Raw genomic sequence first — 25,214 nt, 5'->3', positions numbered from 1 at the left:
GGTCCGTACTTAACCTGAAACTGTTCTTAACCTGAAGCACCACTTTATCTAATGGGGCCTCCTGCTGCCGCTGCGCTGCCGGAGCCTGATTTCTGTTCTTATCCTGAAGCAAAGTTCTTAACCTGAAATACTATGTCTGGGTTAGTGGAGTGTGTAACCTGAAGCGTATGTAACCTGAAGCATATGTAACCTGAAGCACCACTGTACAGTCCCAAGTGTTGGAAATGTAAAGAGAAAGGAGGTCCTTTGTGCGGATACCTGATTATCATCTTCCAAAACAACTGCTCTATTCCAAACTTAAGAATGGAAAGCGTAATGCTGGTGGTCAACAAATGAGGTTTAAAGATTACCTCAAGGCAAATCTTTAAAAACGTAGTATAAACACTAACAATTGGGAAATACTGGCCTGCGAGCGCTCCAGTTGTAGAACAGCCTTTACCAAAGGTGTCATGGGCTTTGAAGACACTCGAATTCAGGACGCAAAGGAGAAACGTGCTAAGAGGAAGGCAATCTTGGCAAATCCACACCGTGATTAACTCCCACCCGGAAACCAATGTCCCACTGTGGAAGGACGTGTGGATCCAGAACTGGCCTCCACAGTCACTTATGGACTCACTGTTAAAACCATGTTTATGGTAGACAATCTTACTCGGCTACGAGTCATCCTCAAAGAAGAAGAAGAAGAAGGTGGTCTTGTAGTAAGGTTAAAGTTTACTAGGAAACGATATATAATGAAATGAAAAGGATATTTAAAACATCCTTTGTAACCCACCCACCCCCGAATCTTTTCTTTTGGGAATTATAGGGATAGCGGGTGGCGCTGTGTGTAAACCAGAGCCTAGGACTTGCTGATCAGAAGGTCAGCGGTTCGATACCCCGTGACGGGGTGAGCTCCCGTTGCTCGGTCCCAGCTCCTGCCAACCTAGCAGTTCGAAAGCACCTCAAAGTGCAAGTAGATAAATAGGGACCGCTCCAGCGGGAAGGTAAACGGCGTTTCTGTGTGCTGCTTTGGTTCACCAGAAGCGGCTTAGTCATGCTGGCCACATGACCCAGAAGCTGTCTGCGGACAAACGCCGGCTCCCTCGGCCTATAGAGTGAGATGAGCACGCAACCCCAGAGTCGGTCACGACTGGACCTAATGGTCAGGGGTCCCTTTACCTTTACCTTACAGCGGCAAGAATGTTACTTGCCTCAAAATGGAAAGAAGCAGAAGTCCCAGCAACAGAAGAATGGATACAAAAAAATATGGAATATGCAGAAATGGCAAAACTTACTGGAAGAATAAGAAATCAAGATAAACTTTTTATAAAATAATGAAAATGGTTTATTGAATATTTACAGATAAACTGTAAACAGATAAAAACACCGGCAGGATTATTGTAATAACCGCAGTTTCATAAGAGTATATATTTAAAGAAGATGAATAAATGAGCAAATTAAGTTAATTTGGATATGGAGAAGATATTAAAAATAAATTTAAGGAACAGCAGAAAGAGGGGAGGGTAGTCAAGTTTTGAGATATCAAAATGATTGTAAAATTAGTGAAATGTGTAAACTTGAAAAGTATAAATATATATATTTTAAATTACATATAACTTTCCTGTTTCTCTTAGATAGGAGGTTAGGAAAATGGCTACGGGGGCAGTTTAAATCCAGAATTTTAAAACACAGAGCCGAGGAACACCTAATACTCTGTTGGAATCTGGCTGAGAGTGTTAGGTACATTAAGTCTAGCATTTTTCATCCTCAGGATTCACTCTGATCCCATGGAGACGTAGCACAAAAGTAAATGTTGTGGATCATAAGCATTAACAAGCTCCCATCATATTTTTTTCCTTTTAAACAAAAGCAAACGTGTGAAGCTTCAGTTGGAGGTAAAAGGACGTGGGTGGAGGGAGAATTGTGTGATTCTCTCCTTTCCTGTCTTTTTCGGCTCAAAATCACCACCCAGAAGCCACTTCCTCACCTGTAGGTGGAAATATATCATTTGTCTAGGGATGCAGGTGGCACTGTGGGTTAAACCACAGAGCCTAGTTGGCTCCTGCCAACGTAGCAGTTCGAAAGCACCTCAAAGTGCAAGTAGATAAATAGGTACCGCTCCAGCGGGAAGGTAAACAGCGTCTCCATGCGCTGCTCTGGTTCGCCAGAAGCGGCTTAGCCATGCTGGCCACATGACCCGGAAACTGTACGCTGGCTCCCTCAGCCAATAAAGCGAGATGAGCGCCGCAACCCCAGAGTCGGCCACGACTGGACCTATTGGTCAGGGGTCCCTTTACCGTTATCATTTGTCTGCTGCAGAAAGCAAAGGAACATTTGAATTTGGTGAAATAGGATGAAGTGGTCCCTCCTCACCTGCTGAAGTTATCTCACCTTTTTACCTGCTTTTCAGAGAGAGGGAGAGAGAGAGACTGTTGCTGCATTACATCCAAGTTGACACTTAGAACTGCTCTTCACATTACACACAGAACTAAGGTGATAAACTGATGTACAGTATGGGACTGTATCACTTCAGATTACAGGTGAGGGTTGATCATATGCAGTGCTTTCCCCCCTAAAAATATGTTTAGGGGTACTCTCATTTTGACTCAAGACAATCACCATTTTATAGTTCAAATCGGGGAAATAAATACAGTGAATGGACAAAAGTACAAAGATTCACAAAATATTTAGGGGTACCCCCAGAAAAAAGCACTGTTCATATGTCTGTATGTTGTCACATGTTGATTATATGTTTGTATGTTGCCACATGTAGAAAGTTACCTTTATGAGATACTGAACTGCACTGTATCACATGCAGTCTTTCTGCTGGGTGTATTAATTTACCACATACAGTACATGTCAGTCCCACTATCCTAACACTTTGGGCATACGAAATATTCACTTATCCAAACATGAGGATTATTATCCAAACATTGTTATACCCACCACCAATTCAGATATCCAGACTGCAAGACCTGTGTGTAGTACTGAGAGAGACTGGATAAATAAGAGTAGTTTTCCTTTCCTCGTTTGCCTTTTGTAAGGTTTTAGTAGGTCTTCTTGCTTCTTCCTTTTGTGTGTGTCATTTTGGGGTCTAAATTTCATGGTCAGGAATGCATTAAAACAGGGGTCAACAAACTTTTTCAGCAGGGGGCCGGTCCACTGTCCCTCAGACCTTGCGGGGGGGCCGGACTATATTTTGAAAAAAATATATGAACAAATTCCTATGCCCCACAAAGCCTGTTCTCCTTCATGGAGAGCACGTATTGCGGTGGGGGCCGCCAGGACACTCCAAAGTTGGGGGTGGGATAACTGATCGTTGGCCACTGATGCGATTGGGGCTTCCCTTGTTGTTGGGAAGAAATTAATGTTGCCATTTATTGATTGACAGCCAGAAATGCTAAAACTCCTTGCACGAGGCTAGGGCTTCCTCTTTTCGCCCGAGCAGCGGATTGCCTGTCCCCTCCTCCCTAGAATAGGGTTATTCGTTTTGACCTTGCTATGCCTGTCATGGGGTCGTCTGCTTTGGAGCGGGGGCCTGGTAGGAATTTTGTCCATCTGGCTGATTGGCTGGGGCCATTTGGCTTTTGCCTACTGCGTAGCAAATTGTCACAACTTGTAAGGTTGCGGTTAGGCATTGGTTCTATGGTTTGGTTGGTTGAGGGGCATGGATTGGCTGTGCCTGCCCCTCTAATGCTGCTGCTGCAAGGGATTCCGTTAAAGGAACTGGGGGCTAACTATTGCTTGTCCACTCTGTCAAGGGGGCTCAGGCCATAGCAATGAGCTCCTGGTTGCATTTGGGGTGAGGGCAGGTTCCCTGCTCCGCGTAACCCCCAAGTGTATTCCCCCATTCTGACTTTCGCATCGTGCGGAATGTCAGTCTGTCCCCCATGGTGGGGGCAGATAGTCGCAACCAATGCCTAAGCAACCACTCACAAATTTGTATTTTAATAAAGTTGTGGCCAAAATTATGCCAAAAACCTTAAACAAAAATTCTGTGTGATGTGTGAGTTATTGGGGTGGACCTGGGGACGTCGACATGCAAATAACCCAGAAATGCATTTTAAATAAAAGCACAAATTCTACTCATGTAGAAACACCAGACAGGCCCCACAAATTACCCAGAGATGCATTTTAAATAAAAGGACACATTCTACTCATGTAAAAACACTCAGATTCCTGGACCGTCCGCGGGCCAAATTTAGAAGGCGATTGGGCCGGATCCGGCCCCTGGGCCTTAGTTTGCCTATCCATTAAAATCTCCCTATAGGAATCAATGAAATTCGTCAAACTCATTATGCAACGGGCTCCCCTAACGAATGATTCCCTGAGAACACATTGTATTCAGATAGCGGGAGCTATGTGTATAACGATTATTATTCTTTTGTAATAATAACCCAAAAACCATTCATTTAAAATCACCTGATTGTAAGGCAAGTGTTTAAGTCAGCAAGTGGCTCCTCCATCTTCAGAAAACTGTAAAGTCTGTACTGGATCAAAGCTGCAAGTGTTTTAATCAATTTAATTGGTGGATTAAGCTTGTAAAACTTTCATGGAGGCAAATTGCAATTAGGGGGGCTGAGACTGGAAGAAAAAGCGAGATACCGTAGTTCATTTTGCTCTAAATGAAAATGCTAGACAGTGTTTGCGTCTGACAAGGAGATACAGATCTTTGTTTGTTATGTCAAATGTTAATTTTGCTTTAACAGAAAATACCAGACAGTGTTTGCTTCTAACAAGGAGATACAGGTCTTTGTTCGTGATGCAAAAAGTTATCACCCATATTCTTCAGTGTCCATAAAAAGCGCTTGTATCAAAGATTTGGCAACATGCAAGGACATTTAAATTTAATTCATTCAGATGACTAATCAACTAAAAGACTTTGGGACAGCCTTAGAAATGTATTAACTGGCACTTAGGGTGGTCACTTATGCATTGTCAAGAAAGAGGAAACATGCCACCAGAAAACAGGACAAATGAGGACACAAATTTACATGACAATGGCAATGTATAGATAGTTTTAAGACCCCTTCTTGTCTGTTTTGTGGTTTCATCCAGAATTCTATTAAAATCAAATGCCTCCAAATACAAGACTTAGCCTTTCAAAACACAGTTCTGTCTTCTGTAACAGATGTCACCAAGAAGTTCTTTTTTATAGTTTTTATAATTTTTTTCTGATTTACATTTCAAGACAACCTTAAATCAGTGACTTCCCTTCTCTTTCTGTGGTACATTTTGCATACCGTACATCCCTGCGTATTTTACATGAACTAAACCATTCAGCATTCCATTATTACAGCCATCAAAACTTATTTACACTGTTGAATTTATCTTAATGCTACCAGCGTTTTAAAATCTACGCAATGTTCACCCAAATAATCCGTAAACATTTTCCGGTCTTCTTTAAATAGATATTCTTCCCGTTCTCTTATTCTATATGTTAAATCTGCAAGTTGGGCGTATTCCATCAGTTTAAGTTGCCATTCTTCTTTGGTTGGGACCTTGCTCGTTTTCCATTGTTGGACTAGCAAAATACGAGCCACAGTAGTAGCATATGTAAATAATCTTTTTTGACACCGGGGAATTTCCCTCTGAATTATCCCCAACCAAAAGGACTCTGTGTTTTTTTTGGAAACATTTTTTTCAGTTCATTATATATCATTTCCCTATACTCTTTTACCCTTTTACCACATATGATAAAATGTTAAACCACAGAGCCTAGGACTTGCCGATCAGAAGGTCAGCAGTTCAAATCCCCACGACGGGGAAGATCCCGTTGCTCGGTCCCTGCTCCTGCCCACCTAGCAGTTCGAAAGCACATCAAAGTGCAAGTAGATAAATAGGTACCACTCCGGCGGGAAGGTAAACGGCGTTCCCATGCACTGCTCTGGTTCGCCAGAAGTGGCTTATTCATGCTGGCCACATGAACCGGAAGCTGTATGCCGGCTCCCTCGGCCAATAAAGCGAGATGAGCGCCGCAACCCCAGAGTTGGACACGACTGGACCTAACGGTCAGGGGTCCCGTTATTTAATAATGATAATTTTATTATTTATACCCTGATCTGATTGGGTTGCCTCAGTCACTCTGGGCAGTTTCCAACATTCATAAAAACATAATTAAAAATTTAAAAACTTCTATTGAATATTTACAGATAAATTGTAGGCAGATAAAAATGTTGGCAGGATTATTGTAACAACCTGCAGTTTTATAAGAGTATATATTTAAAGAAGATGGATAAACGAGTAAATTAAATTAATTAGGATATGCAGAAGATATTTTTTAAAAATTAAGGAGCCACAGAAAGAGGGGGAAGTCAAGTTTTGCAATATCAAAATGATTGTAATGTATAAATCTGAAAAGTATAAATAAAAATGTAAAATGAAAATTAAAAACTTCCCTATCAAGGGCTGCCTTCAGATGTCTTCTGAAGGTTGTATAGTTACTTATCTCCTTGGCCCGTGGGTCACATAACTCCATATCCTCCAACATTTCCCTGATGAAAATAGGGACACCCTAAGGAAAAGTGGGGCATTCCAGGATCAAATCAGAAACTGGGACAGCTTCTGTAAATCTGGGACTGTCCCTGGGAAATAGGGACACTTGGAGGGTCTGTATCTCCACATTATTCTGGATAGATCATCTAGGCCATTTAGTGGCCCTGTGAGTTCCCAGGCGCCATTGCGTGGGACACCTGGTTTCATGAACTGCCTCATTCTCTCTCTCTCTCTCTCTGAAATAATTTTTATTTGATTTTACAAGTATAGAGTTACGATACATATCCATATCTGGCGATTTCTCCGAATCTCTAGACTTCCCACCTTCCCCTCCTTGGGTCCTATTATAAACCTTTTCAACTGCATATTATTATTTCATCATCCAAATTTTATGTCTCTCCATTTTGTCCATGATATCTTCTCCATTACAGCTGTTATTGCAATCCTGCTCATGTTTTCATCTGCTTCAGTGGCATAGCGTGGGGGTGCAGGGGGGGCCGGCCGCACCGAGCGCAACATCTGGGGGTTAGGGTTAGGGGGCCCGTAACCCTACTTGCCTTGCCCCTAACCCTAGGGGGCCCCTAACCCTACTTGCCTTGCCCCTAACCCTACTTGCCTTGCCCCGGGTGCTGACAACCCATGCTACGCTACTGATCTGCTTACAGTGTTCTCTCAAGTAAATTATAACTTTTCCCCGTTCTTTATTGAAGCTTTGGTACTCTTGGTTCCTGAGCTTTCCGGACAGTTTTGCCATTTCGGCAGAACTACCTCATTCTCTTCTCCTGCTCTGTTATCTCCTCTCTCCCCCTCAGTCATGGGTTGCTAACTTGCCATTTGACCTTCTCCTTGACCTCTAGATAGACCTTATTACCAGGCTGCTTTGCTGCCGATGTCCCTGGAAGGTCTCTACCATGGCTAGCTTTCCAAACAAAGACCTAGATACTTCTGGCAAGTCAATAAAGAGTCAAATCCTGCAAGACTAATTAACGGAAGATCCGTTTATAACAATCCTTTGGGTCGTCCCCTGCAGAATGTCTGCTTTCTTCTTAAGCCCTGCTTTTCTCTTGTCACTGACCGATGTCCATCTCACTTTGGCTGCTATTTAAAAAATGCCGAAACATAAATGAAGGCTTGCTAATGGGAACAAATATAACATTTACATCCTCCCAGTCCTACTTATTGCCTGCACAATATAATACTGTATAAACACAGAACACAGTCCAGATTACCTAGGGCTGCATTTTCTTAAGAATAATATAGACAAAAGCATTACTGTGGAGGCCGATAGTGTAATCTACAAAATTAATCCATAGCGAGACTCTGGAAACTTTTGTTCTTGACAGCTGGTGGATCAAATTCTATTATGATGTTACGTGGAAATAATTTAGCCTGATTTATTTTATTTCTCTCCCCACCCCACCCCCAATCCATGGGAACATGCACTGAGGTGGCCTGGAAATAGTGAAAAATTCCATCCTGAATAGCCGTGAAGGTAAGACTGAAGCTGAGGGGGTAGGTAAACATTCGCCCCAACCTCAACTAACTTTACCACACATCCCTCCCCCCCCATAGCCCCTATTACCTCCCATTTTCTTCTCACTCTCTCCTTCCACTGCCCCATCGCCATGGCGGGTTCATTAAGAACTTGGTAATGATGTAATGAGGTAGAGGGTAAAAGGTAAAGGTTACCCCTGACCATTAGGTCCAGTCATGGCCGACTCTGAAGTTGCGGCGCTCATCTCGCTTTATTGGCCGAGGGAGCCAGCATACAGCTTCCGGGTCATGTGGCCAGCATGACCAAGCCGCTTCTGGCGAACCAGAGCAGCGCATGGAAACATTCCCGCTGGAGCAGCACCTATTTATCTACCTGCACTGGTGTGCTTTTGAACTGCTAGGTTGGCAGGAGCAGGGACCGAGCAGCGGGAGCTCACCCCATCGCGGGGATTCGAACCGCCAACCTTCTGATCGGCAAACCGTAGGCTTTGTGGTTTAACCCACAGCGCCACCCACGTTCCATTATTAAATAGGATGTCCCTATTTTCATCAGAGAAATGTTGGATGGTATGGAGGTATTTAGCACACTGTTGCCTCCAGGTAGAGTGACATGCCGCTGCCGCATTTTGTAGACTCACGCTAGTTTAAAAAACTGCCGCTGATACACTGAAGATGACACTGATGGTGATGATGACTGTTTGTTGTCGACATGCAGAGGGCCAGGAGGCCAGCTGGCAAGCCCCAGCTGTGCCGTCTCCATCCATCGGCCCACACTCCAACTTAAATCAGTGACCTGGATTTCAAAAGCCTGGGCACGCTATTAGCAGAGTGTACTGCACACGCAGAATAGGTGTGAGGCTTGTGAAGTCATTCTACAGCTACAGATTTATTAAAAATAATTCAGAACAAAGAAACATGTCGTATCTCTCTCATGTCGTCTCAGAGAGAACAGCAAAAACAAAAGCTATACACAATGGAAGTTCCCAGCAAGCTGTGCTGGAATTTAAACAGACATGTGACATGCAACAATTCCACATGTCTGATCCTTAAGGAGGACTGGAAATGTCAACACTCAAGTCAGGTGAGGCAGAAGAAGTGTGGAAATGGTGCTGGAGAGTCCTAATGGACTTGAGCGATCAGCTTCAGAGATCATTGCACTTCCCTAAAGGACCGGGTATTCATTCTGCATTTTGGTTAATCTCTATGAATTAAAACTCAAGTAGTCTTGGTGGCACAAAGGACCTTCAGTCTGTCAAGACTTACATGCTGACTTACATGCAGACTGCAACCCTGACCTGGGCAGAGCTAGTCTGGTCACAGTTATCTATGCCCTGGTGTTGAATTATGATGCTGGAGGAGACTCTTGAGAGTCCCATGGACTGCAAAAAGAGCAAACTTATCCATTCTGAAGGAAATCAGCCCTGAGTGCTCACTGGAAGGACAGATCATGAAGCTGAGGCTCCAATACTTTGGCCACCTCATGAGAAAAGAAGACTCCCTTGAAAAGACCCTGATGTTGGGAAAAATGGAGGGTGCAAGGAGAAGGGGACGACAGAGGACGAGATGGTTGGACAGTGTTCTTGAAGCCAGCAGCATGAGTTTGACCAAACTGAGGAAGGCAGTGGAAGACAGGAGTGCCTGGCGTGCTCTGGTCCATGGAGTCACGAAGAGTCGGACACAGCTAAACGACTAAACAACACAAGTCTTGGTGGCACAAAGGACTTTCAGTCTGACCTTCATACTGACTTACATGGTGACTGCAACCCTGACCTGGGCAGAGCTAGTCTGGCCACAGTTATTTATGCCCTCGTGTTTCTAAGTTGCAGATCTGCAAAGAGGTTGATGTGGATCTTTCGTTGAAGGCAGTCCAGAAATGGCAGCTCATCCCAGAGCACTGCAGCTAAAGGCTGGTTATTCATTGATTCACTTATTCCATTTATCTTCCAAGGATCTCAAGGAGATGTACTTGGTTTTCTTCCTCCCCATTGATATTGATCCAGAGCAGATTCCAATGTATAGTTAGCAGAGTAAAAACTTACACACGTTGCAGGATTCCCAAAAAATAGACCAGAGGCAATTGCATTTCATCCAGCAGAGCTTTACTGCTACTGAAGGCAAATGAGCATAATGGTCACAAATCCAATACGATCAGGATTGACACTGTTCAGTGATTTTTTTTTCCTTAAAAAATGTTTAGGAGTACCTCAGGTTAAGTACTTAATTCGTTCCGGAGGACTGTTCTTAACCTGAAACTGTTCTTAACCTGAAGCACCACTTTAGCTAATGGGGCCTCCTGCTGCTGCAGCGCCGCCAGAGCACAATTTCTGTTCTCATCCTGAAGCAAAGTTCTTAACCCGAGGTAATATTTCTGGGTTAGCAGAGTCTGTAACCTGAAGCGTATGTAACCCGAGGTACCATTGTACTTTTATTTTCCTACTCATATTGAAATACTGCCCCTCAATGAGGCCAAATTTAGATTTACATAATGTTTAGTCGTATGCGTCCCCCCAGAAAAAAATGCACTGGCACTGAAATCCAGTTGCAACGGACTTAACTTAAACTTACAATAACTTATAATAAGATTAAACCTTAACATTATAGCGTACTATGTACAGAACACCACACCAGAAGGAAGAGAGATAGAAAGAGAAAAGTGAAACCCAGGCTCCTTCGGGCCTCTTATTATAGTCAGCATGACCTTGACAGAAGAGAACCAGTTTAAGCCATCTGTACTCTGCATCTCTGAAGGAATAACCCAAACATCACGAACCTTCTGCTTGTTTCTTTCACGCAGAGGAGCTTCCTGAACCCTCTTGAATTAATTAAAATAGGAAAGTTCTCTGCACATCAGATTAATACTTTCTGCACTAAGAAATGCAAACTGACGAGGTTAAGAGATGGCGACTGGCCCAAGGTCACCCAATGAGCTTCATGGCTGAGTGGGGATTCAAAACCTAGACTCCCAGGTCCCAGTCCAACTCATAATGAAACATCTCCCATGTCTCCTGGTATGTTTCTGATTTCAGTTCCAAGGGTTGGTCTTAATCTTTAAGCAGCTTAGGGACCAAATACCTGTTGGGCTGCCTTCTCCCAAACCTCTTTTCACTTAAATAATCATGTGAGGCCTTTCTTTGGGGGCACTGCCATGAGAAGTGGAGTCCAGGGAGAGAGAGAGAGAGAGAGAGAGAGAGAGAGCCTTCTTCATGGTGGTTCCTTCCTAGGAGGTCCAGCTGGTTGCACCCTCATGGCTGCCAACAAAAACATCTCTTTCCCCCAGGCTTTTTAGAGCTGCTAACCTTTTGTTTTTTTCAAACCTGGTTTTACTTTGTAGCTGAATGGAGTTGCTGTTTTAGTTTTACTTCTTATGCCTTGCACTATCATTTCCTGTTGTTGTTGTTGTTGTTGTTGTTTTTAAATTGTGCTCTTATTGTTTCTTAATACAGTGGTACCTCTGGATGCGAACGGGATCCGTTCTGGAGCCCTGTTCGCATCCTGAAGCGAAGGTAAGACGTGACGGGTCATGTTTCGCTGCTTCCGCGCATGCGCATGACATCATTTTGAGCATCTGCGCATGTGCGAGTGGCAAAACCCGGAAGTAACGCGCTCCGTTACTTCTGGGTTGCCGCAGAACGCAACCCAAAAACATTTAAGCTGAAGCGTATTCATCCCGAAGTACTTAGCAGTGCTGGAAACTTTTTTAAAAAATTTATTTATTTATTTATTTTCTTTCCTCATAACAAATATCCAATATCATCACTTAGCATTCGTTTTCCAGTTTTTCCCCTCCCTGTTGACTTCCCCCAACTTCCATTTCTGGTTTGTTACACCAAATGTTACATTCTGCTGTTTATACATAATGTTCTGTTATCATCTGTTATATTTCTTGTTCTCTGTAAATAAAGTTGTAAATGTTTATTTAAATCCTGCCAATGAGTCCAAGGTGTTTTTTGTTTCTTGTTTCTGCAAAGCAGTGCTGGAAACCTAAATTGATGTCAAAGGTGAGGGAAATAAATTATGTCACTAAATAAAGAAGAGTCGCCACAAAACTATAAATCATGCCAACTGCATGCCTGTTATTATCCCGTGGAGGGCACCGGTTCATACAGTTGGTGCCTCTGCATGATTCTGGCTGTATCTGGGCGCTCCCAGAAGATTACTTCATGGTGCTGCCAGCCACAATTCTTCCTTTTCTTTTCCTCTATCAAACAGCTAAACACAATAAAACAAAACAACTGTGAGTGTTTGAAAATGAAGACAGGCTGAGAAGAGAACATCTTTTTTAGTTTGAGAGTTAATCACCTGAAAGTTATCAGTCTGGCAGGCCAAATGCTACACAGAATCAAAGAATTGTAAAGTCAAAAACAGTCATGAGGGTCATCAGTCTGACCCTCTGCAATTCAGGAATCTTTTTTGCCCAATGTTGGGCTCAAACTCATGATGCTGAGATGAAGAGCTTCATGCTCTATTGACTGAGCTACCTTGCTGAATAAAGGTATCGCAGCATTGAGCCTCCGTTTTCGCTGTGTGCATCTGATCACCCGCCCACTGTCCCTAATCTAGGGGTTTTGCGTTTGACCTTGCTATGCCTGTCATGGGGTCGTCTGCTTTTGGGGCAGGGGCCTGGTAGGAATTTTCCCCACTTGGCTGATTGGCTGGTGCCATTTGGTTTTTGCCTACTGCGTAGCAAATCGTCACAACTTGTAAGGTTGCGGTTAGGCGTTAGTTAAAAATTGGTTGGTGGAGGGGTAAGGATTGGCTGTGCCTGCCCCTCTAATGCTGCTGCTGCAAGGGTCTTCCGTTAAAGGAATCCAGGGGCTTGCCCATAGCTGTCAACTGTCGCTTATTTGGCGGAAAACTCCCTTATCCCAGCGCCGTGTCCCACTGCTGTCCCTTATTGATGATGTCCTTTAAATTTCCCAGGTTTCAAAGGAAGCAGCTCCTCTCCCTCCCTCCCTGCTGGCCAGGGAGGAGGGAGGCTCCAACTGTGTTGCTTGGCTGCGTTGCTCACCCAATAAGGAGTCTAAGAACGACTAGGGGGTGGAGCTTGCATGCCTTGTGCCGATCAAATCGGCCGCGTTGCCTGGGGACTCGCCTTTGCTCAGCGCTTCCCAGCGGAGAGGTGACGGTGGTTTTCCTTGCTGCATCCCCTTTGCTGGGTTGCTGCGCGTGGGAACCACCGCCTGAGGCTTCGTTTGGCTGCTGGCTGGGCTTTCTGCCTTTGGCTTGGAGGGGCTCAGAAGTTGAACATACCTGTGCTTGGAAAATCCCTTATTTTGGCTGCTGATCCCTTATTTTCGAGGCTGCTGGTCCCTTATTTGGGCTCGCCATGCTTTTGTCTGAACCCCTGGCACGGGGCTAAGGCCGTGCAAGAGCCCCTGGGAGCATTCAGGGAGAGGTGAGGGTCTGGTGCCCAGCTCCATTCTCTTCCAGAAATGTTTTCACTTACTGACTTCCGCAGGCATGCGGATGTCAGTTCTGTCCCTGGGCGGGGACAGATAGTCATAACCAATGCCTAAGCAATGACTCACATTATGTATTTTAATAAAGTTGTGGCCAAAATTATGCCATAAACCTTAAACAAAAATGTTGGTGTGAATTGTGATTTATTTAGGGGGGTGGCTTGGAGACCCCAACACGCAATCGCCGCTGCTGGTGCAGCGTGTCTTTGGTAAATGAGCGCACAAAGTCAAAAATCCTTTAGTGAAACAGTAGATATACATTTTGGTAATACCTAGGTGTTAAGTTGTGGGTGGACATACCAGACGATGCAGCGATTCTTCAGACAGCTCTTGTTTATTCACAGGCCAGAACAGAACTGGGCTGAAGTGTTCCGCCAACCTGCTTATATAGAGCTCAACTACAAAGCAACAGTAACAACTTTCTGTAACTATCCAATCACTGAACGTCACTTTCAATTCCTTATTTCCATATGTGGACCTGAGTGAAAACCATCTACAGTATCCCCCTGCTGGCCCTGGGTGAGAACTTCAGTACATAAGACTAGGTATATATGTATTTCGTTTTTCTAGCTTGATCAAAATTATTTCATGACAGGTAAATAGTTAAGAGCTTAGGAGGCTTCAGCGGCGGGTGCCCGGCGCCCCCCAGAATTCGGCGCCCGGGTGCCCCACACCCCTTGCACTCTCGGGTAAAGACAGCCCTGAGAGGTCGAGCCAATGATATAACACTGTGCCAACTAATTCTACTTTTGTACTCATCTGTGCAGAAGGCAAGCTCCAAAACAAGCCGAACAGTTCACTGGCTTCCCTCAATGATGAGTTACTGCATTTGTTGTCCAGCACTGAAGCATTTTCCCCAATAAGGGAAGGAGAGTGCCTTCATGGAGGACTACTCTATTTAGTTATATTTCTGTTATTAAGTTTTACCTTTGAAGCAATCCTAATTCCCCTTTAAAAGATCGAGTGTAGCCCTAGATTTACAGCAGAGAATGTCTGGGAAATCTTCATTGCAGGAACAGTTATTTTTGCTTTTGTCAGTGTTATATGACCTTTCAGACATTTATGGAAGCTGGTCATTCTCCAAACTGCAGTGTGGAAATTGGAACTACCTAGAGAATCAATCAAGGTTCCTTTCTCGTCCACCAAAGGAGCATTAGAAATCCAGTGCTTGGCAAATATTTTGGTAGATTTTTTGAAATATACTCAGAGTCCTGTAGTGATTTCATGCTCTTTATTGCAGCTTGTAAAACAGCGATTGAATTGCCCCCCAAACCTCAGGCTTTTATATACATTATTTACACAATGAGTCCCATCTGATTGGCTGATTCTGCTCCTCTCCTGGAGCCTGATTGGTCTTTTCCTGCAGGCCAATCAGTTGTTGCATTCTAGGATCCTACTTGCCTATTGTTCTAGGATCCAAGCTTAGTACATAACATTTTTATTCAGTAAAAATGGAAAGAAGGCAGACCCCTTGTCCCATTGAGTCCTGGTGTGACATTCACAGGCCCAAGCTAGACCATAGCTGTCAACTTACAGATTTGAAAATAAGGGACCAGCAGCCAAAATAAGGGATTTTAGTCAACCAGTTAAAAGGGACCAGATAATTTTGGAGAGCAGCGCCGGTTTTTAGCCCTTCGTTTCCAGAGGTTGCTGCTCAATACACCAGCAGATGAAACACTGCAATTAAATAACTACAAGCAGCAACCACTTTTCGCGCAAAACGAAGTCCAAGCTACGAAGATGCTGCTGCAGTTCTGTATCTTTTCTCTCGTGCTCCATCTGCAGCTCTCAATTCCATCAGGCCGGCAGGGAGGGAGGGAGAGGAGCTGCTTCCTTTGAAACCCAGGAAATTTAAGGGACATCCATCAATAAGGGACAGCAGCGGGACATGGTGCTGGGATAAGGGACTGTCCCTCCAAATAAGGGACGCTTGACAGCTATGAGCTAGACACAACAGTAAATGTATCTTTGTACGGTAATTAATGTTACATTAATGTATGTATGTACATTAGCGTATGTTTGTACAGCTGTGTAGTTAAAAAAATGCAAATAGCTTCAGCTGCAGGAGAGGCAAAGGGGTAATTTAACTCTTTCCTCCCCTGCTATTATTGATGTCAATGGGGAATTTCTCCCCCCAAAAAACAGCAGCTTCAGAGAAGGCATGTTCCTTACAACTGCAGCCCGGAAGGAAAGGATCACCTTTCCCCCTCTATTCTGATATTAATTTATTAATTATTTAATTTATTTATTACCCTGCCTGTGATCGGTTGGGTTGCAGAATGGTAAGATGTATAAAACAACGGGAATTAACATTGGGGGTGGGGGATGGAGAATCCAATAAAAGCAGCCAGTTCAATCATTCAACATCAGTCTTCCCCCGACCAAAACTGCAGCCATGGTATACAGCTTGTAACAAATCAATCTGCAGAAAAAGCCTGGGGTAATAATAGTGTTTTTAATTGGCATTGAAAGATGGCCAACCGTGGGGGCAACTGGGTCTCAGGAGGGAGAAAGCTCCATAGCCAAAGTGCAGCATACCAAACGCCTATGAGCTGATGCTATTTGGAAATTTTAAAAACCTGACAGTTTTTCGCTCTCTGATTCTATTATTGTGACAGCACATTTGTTTTTGTGCAAATGATTCAGCTAATCGTCTTAAAAGGAGACCCAACACTTATTCCACTACAGTTTCTGCGATATTTTGAAAGCCCTGCTTGGTCAGAGAAGATTTTGGAACTAAAAATTGGTGTTTTGGGGGAGAAGGGTTATTCCTCTTAATTTCCTGCTTAATCGTCAGTGGTTTCTGAGCTGTCATGGAACCTGCAAGCGAAATTCAATTAGCTGCCATCACTGCAGGATTTAAACAGGTAGCTGGAATTCGCCTTATTAAAACCTTGATTATTTTTTATATGTTTTGGAAACAACAATGGTGCTGATTGTGAGGTAACAAGATCGGCTGGCTATGAAAATTGATTAAAATTAGTAGAAGGTTGAGAAGGTGATTAAAGAAGAAGAATGAAGCTATAACTTCAGGAATGTAATGGACATATGCTTGTAACGGGGGTGGGATACCTTTTTATTGTATTAAATGTATTAAATTTAAATAATTTGGATGGATTTGTTAAAATTTGGAAAACTAATACACACACACACAACTTGATTCTTTGTCAAACATTCTAGTGGCATGTTTACAAAAGTGGGCTTGGGTGGAGTTAGTATGAGAGGACCAAAGCTACTGGATTATAATAAAAAGGTTAATTTGAATTCATGTAGGTAAATCCGATTTATAGGGTGTTAAAAGGACAGAATGGTGCTGGAGGAGACTCTTGAGAGTCCCATGGACTGCAAGAAGATCAAACATCTCCATTCTGAAGGAAATCAGCCCTGAGTGCTCACTGGAAGGACAGATCCTGAAGCTGAGGCTGAAATACTTTGGCCACCTCATGAGAAGAGACGACTCCCTGAAAAAGACCCTGATGTTGGGAAAGATGGAGGGCACAAGGAGAAGGGGACGACAGAGGACGAGATGGTTGGACAGCGTTTTCGAACCTACTAACGTTGGGTTTGACCAAACTGTGGGAGGCAATGGAAGACAGGAGTGCCTGGCATGCTCTGGTCCATGGGGTCATGAAGAGTCCGACATGACTATACGACTAAAGAACAACAACAACAACAAAAGGACAGAAAAACATTTTTACAAGATATAAATAAGCTGCTTATTTGGTCTGTGATGCTCTATGGCCAGGAGGTTCCTCAGCTTACTTTGTTGCAAAAAAATAAAAATAAAAATAGTGCTTCCTTCTCACCTGCCTAGCCAACTTTCTTCCAGCCAGAAGGGCTTAATTGTTCCTGCTTGGCTGAAGCTTTCAAGTTGCACACACTGTCTTCTTAATGACATTTTTATTTTGTAATGCCTCTAACTTTCTTGAACATGCAAGCTTTCTACCTGGCACCTGGAGTAGGGCAGGCAAACGTGGGGTCAGAATGGAGGCCTGGCAGCCCAATAGCAGCAGCAGTCAGGGCCTTTTTGGTTGGGGCACCATAACTGAGGAGCATCCTCCCTCTGCCCCATTCATTCAGCACTTCCTTCATAGTCTTTCTGCAACAGTTAAATCCATAGTTTATTTCAGCTTTTAAGGAATCTGAGGTTTTTTAGGCATTCACTTACAGGATTTGATGCATCTTAAGGTTTTGAAGTATGCAGCTTCTGGTTTTGTTCTGTTATTATTTAGGGTAAAGGTAAAGGTAAAGGTAAAGGTAAAGGGACCCCTGACCATTAGGTCCAGTCGTGGCCGACTCTGGGGTTGCGGCACTCATCTCACTTTATTGACCGAGGGAGCCGGCATAAAGCTTCCGGGTCATGTGGCCAGCATGACTAAGCTGCTTCTGGCGAACCAGAGCAGTGCACGGAAATGCCGTTTACCTTCCCACCAGAGCAGTACCTATTTATCTACTTGCACTTTGACTTGCTTTCAAACTGCTAGTTTGGTAGGAGCTGGGACAGAGCAATGGGAGCTCAACCCATCGCAGAGATTCGAACCGCCGACCTTCTGATCGTCAAGTCCTAGGCTCTGTGGTTTAACCCACAGTGCCACCCGCGTACCTATTATTTAGGGTAGTTTAGCAATAATAATAACACCAATGCTTTTCCCCCCTAAAAGAATGTTTAGGGGTACTCTCATTTGGACTCAAGAAAATCACCATTTTCTTGTTCAAATCGGGGAAAATAAGTACAGTAAATGGATCAAAGTACAAAGATTCACAAAATGTTTAGGGGTATGTGTACCCCCAGAAAAAAGCATTTATAACAACAACGATGATGATTATTTTATTATTTGTACGCCACCAATATGACTGGGTTTCCCCAGCCACTCTGGGCAGCTTCCAGCGTACACATGTTTTTGTTTTATTGGTTTTATTTATTTTATAGATTTTCTAAAATTTTGTCGAAAGCTACCTTGAAAGTGAAGGTAGAGTGGTTTGATATAAATATTTCAAATAACAAGTGATTCCAGTCCCTAGCTGCAGGCACAGGTCTTGTGGAATGAGTCCAAAGCAGTTCTGTGTGGAGGCATAATAAGATGACACCTGATACTAAGAGTAATTACATTTCAAGTCTGTGTCACGGTGACATTAATTCTGTTTCTTTCCGTGCTATTCTACTGGAGGTTTTTTTGTGCAATGTCAGACAATGCACCTGTAGAGGTTATATTAACTTTGGCAAGTGAGTCTCTTACTAAATTAAACATCTGTGTTCTAAATAAGTATTTATAACTTGGAGAGATTATACAATTTCCTCCCTGCATTCAGAAATGAACTATTTTTGCCATAACCTGGTGCTCAGTTTCTGCGCTAAGTAGGGTTGCAGTAAATGTGTAGCTGATGAATCATTTATATTTAGCTTATAGCACTTAGCATGCACATTTAGTTGCGTGTCGAGGCCCGCCAGGACACCCCCAAATAAAGACACAGTTCACACAACATTTTTGTTTTGGTTTTTGGGATAATTTTGGCCACAACTTTATTGCCTTACAGTATGTGAGTGGTTGCTTACGCATTGGTTAGCGACAATCTGTCCCCACTTAGAGGTAGGAACGGAACTGACAAGCGCAAGCCTGCAGAAGTCCGTAAGGGTAAACATTTTGGGGGAGAGAATAAAGCTGGGTGTCAGGCTCTTACCTCTCCCCAAATGCTCCCAGGGGCTCTTGCGTGGCCCAAGCCCCTTGCCAGGGATTCGGACAAAAGCATGGCGAGCGCCTGGATTCCTTTAACGGAATACCCTTGCAGTAGCACCATTGGAGGGGCAGGCACAGCCAACCACATCCCCTCCACCGACCAAAATTAACCAATGTAACTGCCAAAATGCGCCGTGAGAGCTCGCTGCCAAACCACTCAAAACTGCAATCAATTCCTCAACCCCAAGGACACAGCACTCAACCAGAGGTCAATCCCAGCTGGAGAGAGGTGCACTCCATCATCCCTCTAAAAGGGAGAAGCTTTGATGGTAACGTCAGGGTGCAAAATCAAGGCACCCTCCCCCCCAAGGCTAAACCTTCTTAGCCACAGCATTATTAGTGCGCGGATAACCGCACCTCCCAAGGTAAGGACCTTCTTGTGCTATCCTGGCCTTCTCGGTGGCAGCTAGGCAGTGGCTACTGCGCCACGCACATCGCTGAAGCAATTGCGACCAAAATATTTTGAGTCCAGGGAGAGCTGCCATCAACTCATCCAAGTCCTCATGCATGCGGGATGCAAACTTATGCAGGAAGAACCTGGTGCTCAGCTTCTGCGCTAAGTAGGGTTGCAATAAATGTGTAGCTGATGAATCACTTATATTTAGTTTATAGCACTTAGCATGCACATTTACTTATCAAATCCCTCACTTTGAGATATTGAAGAAGTGGGAGAACATACAGCGTAATAAACAAAATGTACAAGGAAAAGGTAATTTTTAAAATTCCCTGTTATATTGTCACACTAGAACTCAAATAGCCCAAACATTAGAAATAAGTGTGTCCTTCTTGCCCTAAATATGCTAAGGTTTCGTTGATTTCTCTATTGGATAAAAGCTGCTGCACAATCCCGTAATTATTCCTGCTACACCCAAAGCAGACAAAGGAACAAACAAGATTTGTGTAAAGCATCTAAGCAAATCAAAAAGGTGGCATTTAGATGCAAAGTGACAATGGCAGTTTACTGGAAAGCACTTAAAAGTTAGGTATGTACGAGGCTTTTGCTTAGCTTCTGGGTGTCTGTATTCTACGACAGAGATTACGTGGAGGGATCCATAAATTTAACTATTGCTCAGAACGATGTTTTGCGTACATAATTCTTATAAAAGGTAGGCTTCTAGATGATGTGTTCTTTTTTGCTCTTAGCCTTTAGCATAATACTTAGGTCTCCAATTTCAGCAAAAATCTGACGTTCTCCAATTCATTCAAAAATGGTTCCAAAGTGTTGCAAATTATCCCCTGCAAGGATTGGAGGTGGGAAAAGCACCTTGTATCATAGCCAGAAAAAGAAGAAAATGCCCTTGGTGTCTTAAGCTGCGGAAAAACATTTGTTTGAAAAAATCCCTAACCCGTGAGGGCACAATTTCACCCAAAATCTGATGTTCTCCATTTCACTAAAAAAATGGTTCCAAACTGTTGCAAATTCTCCCCTGAAAGGTTTGGTGGTGGAAACAGAAGGGTTTTTATCATAGGCCACGAAATCAGCCCTCAACTACTTAACCTGCGGAAAAACATTTTTCTGAAAAATCCCTAAGCCACAATTTCACCAAAATATGACGTTATTCAATTCACTAAAAAATGATGCCAAACTATTGCAAATTCTCCTGTGTAAGGTTTGGCGATGGGAAAAGCACCTTTATCATATGCAAAAAAAATCAGCCTTTGGTATTTTAACCCGTGGAAATACTTTTTTTAAAAAAATTCCCTAACCCGTGAGGTCACAATTTCTTGAAAAATATGACTTTGTCCAATTCACTCAAAAATAATGCCAAACAGTTGCAAATTCTCCCCTGCATGGTTTGGCAGTGCAAAAAGCACCTTTTATCGCTGGCAAAAAAATCAGCCCTTGATGCCTTAAAGGTAAAGGTACCCCTCACCGTTAGGTCCAGTTGTGAACGAATCCAGGGTTGCGGGGCTCATCTCCCTTTACTGGCCGAGGGAGCCGGCACAAAGCTTCCGGGTCATGTGGTCAGCATGACTATGCTACTTCTTGTGAACAAGAGCTGTGCATGGAAACGCCGTTTATCTTCCCTCCGGAATGGTACCTATTTATCTACTTGTACTTTGATGTGCTTTTGAACTGCTAGGTTGGCAGGAGCAGGGACCAAGCAATGGGAGCTCACCGCGTCACGGGGATTCGAACCGCCGAACATCCGATCGGCAAACCGTAGGCTTTGTGGTTTTGACCACTGTGGGATGCGGGTGGCGCTGCGGTCTAAACCACAGAGCCTAGGGCTTGCTGATTGGAAGGTCAGCAGTTCGAATCCCTGTGATGGGTTAAGCTCCCGTTGTTCTGTCCCAGCTCCTGCCCACCTAGCAGTTCGAAAGCACGTCAAAGTGCAAGAAGATAAATAGGTACCACTCCGACGGGAAGGTAAACGGCATTTCCGTGTGCTGCTTCGGTTTGCCAGAAGTGGCTTAGTCATGCTGGCCACATGACCCAAATGCTGTCTGTGGACAAACGCCAGCTCCCTTGACCTATAGAGCGAGATGAGCACAGCAACTCCAGAGTCGGCCGTGACTGGACCTAACGGTCAGGGGTACCTTTACCTTTTAGCCTATTGATACCTAGAGCTATAATTCATTCTCTGTTCTTATTCTGAGGTCCAGACTAGATGTAACAGGCAGTTCTGTTCTCTCTTCTCTCTGGAGATTTTTTTCTTAAAAGAGCAACATCGATGATGACAACGACGGTCTGCTTAACCCTTTCTTGTTCTTGTTGCTTACCTGCTAAAAATTGCACTCTCCAAATTGCTTTCTCCCTGTGTGATAAGAATTACAGAAAAGAAAGAAAGAAAGAAAGAGAGAGAGAGAGAGAGAGAGAGAGAGAGAGAGAGAGAGAGAGAGAGAGAGAGAAAGAAAGAAAGAAAGAAGCTCAATGCTGTTTCAGCCTTTGTTGAGCCAAGGTTGTTACTCTGAATGAACAATTCTTGCTTATGCAGGCAGAGCATTGCAGTGTTTTATATATTTATAAATTGCTTTTTTATGCCACTTTGCCTCCTAAGAGCTCAAAGCAGTGTACACTATTCTCGCCTGCCAGGTTTGATCATTGTAACAAACCTAGACTGAAGGTGTGTAATAGGGACAAGGCTACTCAAAAGATTCATAACTGACATTTGGCTTAGCCATGGTCACTTGGATAATCTTGCGTTATACTATATATAGTGAATGTTAACTTCCAGAGAAGGAACATGGGTGGCGCTGTGGGTTAAACCACAGAGCCTAGGACTTGCCGATCAGAAGGTTGGTGGTTCAAATCCCCGCGACGGGGTGAGCTCCCGTTGCTTGGTCCCTGCTCCTGCCAACCTAGCAGTTTGAAAGCACGTCAAAGTGCAAGTAGATAAATAGTTACCGCTCTAGCGGGAAGATAAACGGCGTTTCCGTGCGCTGCTCTGGTTTGCCAGAAGCGGCTTAGTCATGCTGGCCACATGACCCAGAAGCTGTATGCCGGCTCCCTTGGCCAATAAAGCAAGATGAGTGCCGCAACCCCAGAGTCGGTCACGACTGGACCTAATGATCAGGGATCCTTTTACCTTTACCTAACTTCCAGAGAAGTGAAGATTCCACTCCTCAGACTAAATACGTTACATGCATTTCTGCTTATAAAGTACTTATTTATTAGTGAGAGTTTCTAAAAAACGAAGTTTTCCATATAATGCCTGTTCAGATGAGTAAATGGTAACCCCATAATCGGTTACCATTTTGTACTAACGTTAAAGAGGTACCTGGTGTACTGTCACGCGATCCCTTTCCCTGGACATTTCCACACCTCTTTCTCTTAGGAGAGACCTTTCCTTTCCTTTCAAAATCAAAATCAACTTTCACTGTTCACCGAGATAAGTCATTAATTGCTAGTTAAGATCAGCAGACTTCTTCACTGCCTAGTGGCTGGATGCTTTCCCCTTTTGGACAAACCAGGCAAAATTTATGGACCTGTGTATGCGCAATGGTTCAAATTCAAGCATCTGTTAACACAGCGAAGGGGGAAAGCGAAATGAATAGTGGCATGCCTTTGTGTTAGTCTGGAATGCTCCGCTGGCTGGCTTTGCAGATATTAGTGTCAGTACATAGTCCGTTAAGAAATATGTTTAGCAGGCTACATACCCAACGCATTGCTAACTTTGGTCTGCTGCCCTGTTGTACCATGCATTGCCTTTTTAGTTATAGAACATGTTATTGGAACATTGTCACTCTGGTTATTTAGTACAGTAGCCATGCAGGGGGCAGGGGGGTGAAATTAAGCATCAAGGGGGCTGGCAGTTGCTCAGGGGGTGAGCTAGCGTTATCCGTTCCTCCAGATCCCAAAATATCAAGGCAGGGACCTACAAGTGAATACCAGGGATGCTCCCACATCTGAACAGCTCATGAGGGAAACAGTACTGAATTCTTCAGATAAAAAATTCTACGTGAGAAAATCCAACAACCGGTTGCTAGGCTATGCAATTAGGCAATTAAGAGTGTTTTCCCGTGCTTCTTCTAGCCCGTGCATTTAATTATAATTTGACATTAAATGACTAGAATCCATTGAAATTTGTCCTAGTCATATTCTTAGCCTACGAGTTGTAAACAGGAGCTAAGTTATCATTGCGGGCCAGAACTAGTCATTTTGGCATCTGGGCCAAATATCATGCCCCCAAGCCAGCCCCATATTTTATGATGTGAAAAATTAAGAGTTGTAATAAACAAGTAAGGTAAAGGGACCCCTGACCATTAGGTCCAGTCATGGACGACTCTGGGGTTGCGGCACTCATCTCGCTTTATTGGCCAAGGGAGCCGGTGTACAGCTTCCGGGTCATGTGGCCAGCATGACTAAGCCGCTTCTGGCGAACCAGAGCAGCGCATGGAAACGCTGTTTACCTTCCCACCGGAGCGGTACCTATTTATCTACTTGCACTTTGACATGCTTTCGAACTGCTAGGTTGGCAGGAGCAGGGACTGAACAACGGGAGCTCACCCCATCGCGGGGATTCGAACTGCCGACCTTCCGATCAGCAAGCCCTAGGCTCTGTGGTTTAACCCACAGCGCCACCCACATCCCTATAAAATATATATATAAAATATATAAATAAACAAGTACCTACCATTTAAATGTTTGCTTAAATTGTGGTAACACAATGATAACAACTAAATCAGGGACATGAGAAAATGAAGATTCTTTTAATGTTTATTATTTAGTAGAAAATCTGAAAACATAATGTAGACTGTTTAATGGCATGCAATAATATTGATAGAATAAAGGATCCAAATTTTATTTATTTAAGTTCCACTTTTCCTCCAAGTAGCTTGGTGGTGGGCATTATTTTCGCCTACCTCCCCCCCTGCCATTTATCCTCCCAGCAACTCTGCATGGCTAGGCTGTGACTGGCTCAAGCTAACTCAGTGAGCTTCATGGCTTAGTAGGGAATTGAACCTAGGAACGCAGTTGGGCCATCTCCACCCTGACTCCATTCAATGACACTTGGTGCACAATATCTAACCTATTTGATCTGCAACCTGTGTAATCCAATTGAAGTCCATATTACGTTTTTTTTAGAACAAGTAAGTAGACTGACAGCTGCAGTCACGAGATTACTTCTGTCAGAAAGCCGAATCCATATCCTATTTCAAATACGAAATTAATACAATAATATCGCTAAAATCTAGAACTAAAGCCGTATAATTCTATGAATGCAAGTGCTGAGTTTTGAAGGCTTTGAGAGTGAAATTTAGTCTACAGATTCATTCACTGATTAATAAAAACTGGTGCTCTTCACAAAGAAATACCAGCAACGGCCATATATTTTCTTCTGTGGTATGTCAACATGCATTATCCATCCCCAACTATACTCTGAAGATTACGTCTGTAGCACAGGGATAAAGATCTCATTATGTTGATACCCGTGAACTGGTTATTTTTTATAAAGAAGGCATTAAATTTTAGGAAGATACGATGCTGTGCTTTCTGCAACGAGATACATAGATATTATAGGGCATGTCTGTGGCTCTATACAAACAAATCAATAAAGCTTTGCAGTGACAAATAAGATTAGGGCTGCAGTTGTCAGCCTGATGTGAA

The sequence above is a fragment of the Podarcis melisellensis genome, assembly GCF_964234715.1.
Source record: "Podarcis melisellensis genome assembly, chromosome: 9".
NCBI classification, from domain to species: domain Eukaryota; kingdom Metazoa; phylum Chordata; class Lepidosauria; order Squamata; family Lacertidae; genus Podarcis; species Podarcis melisellensis.
Note: the sequence above shows the minus strand (reverse complement) of the source record.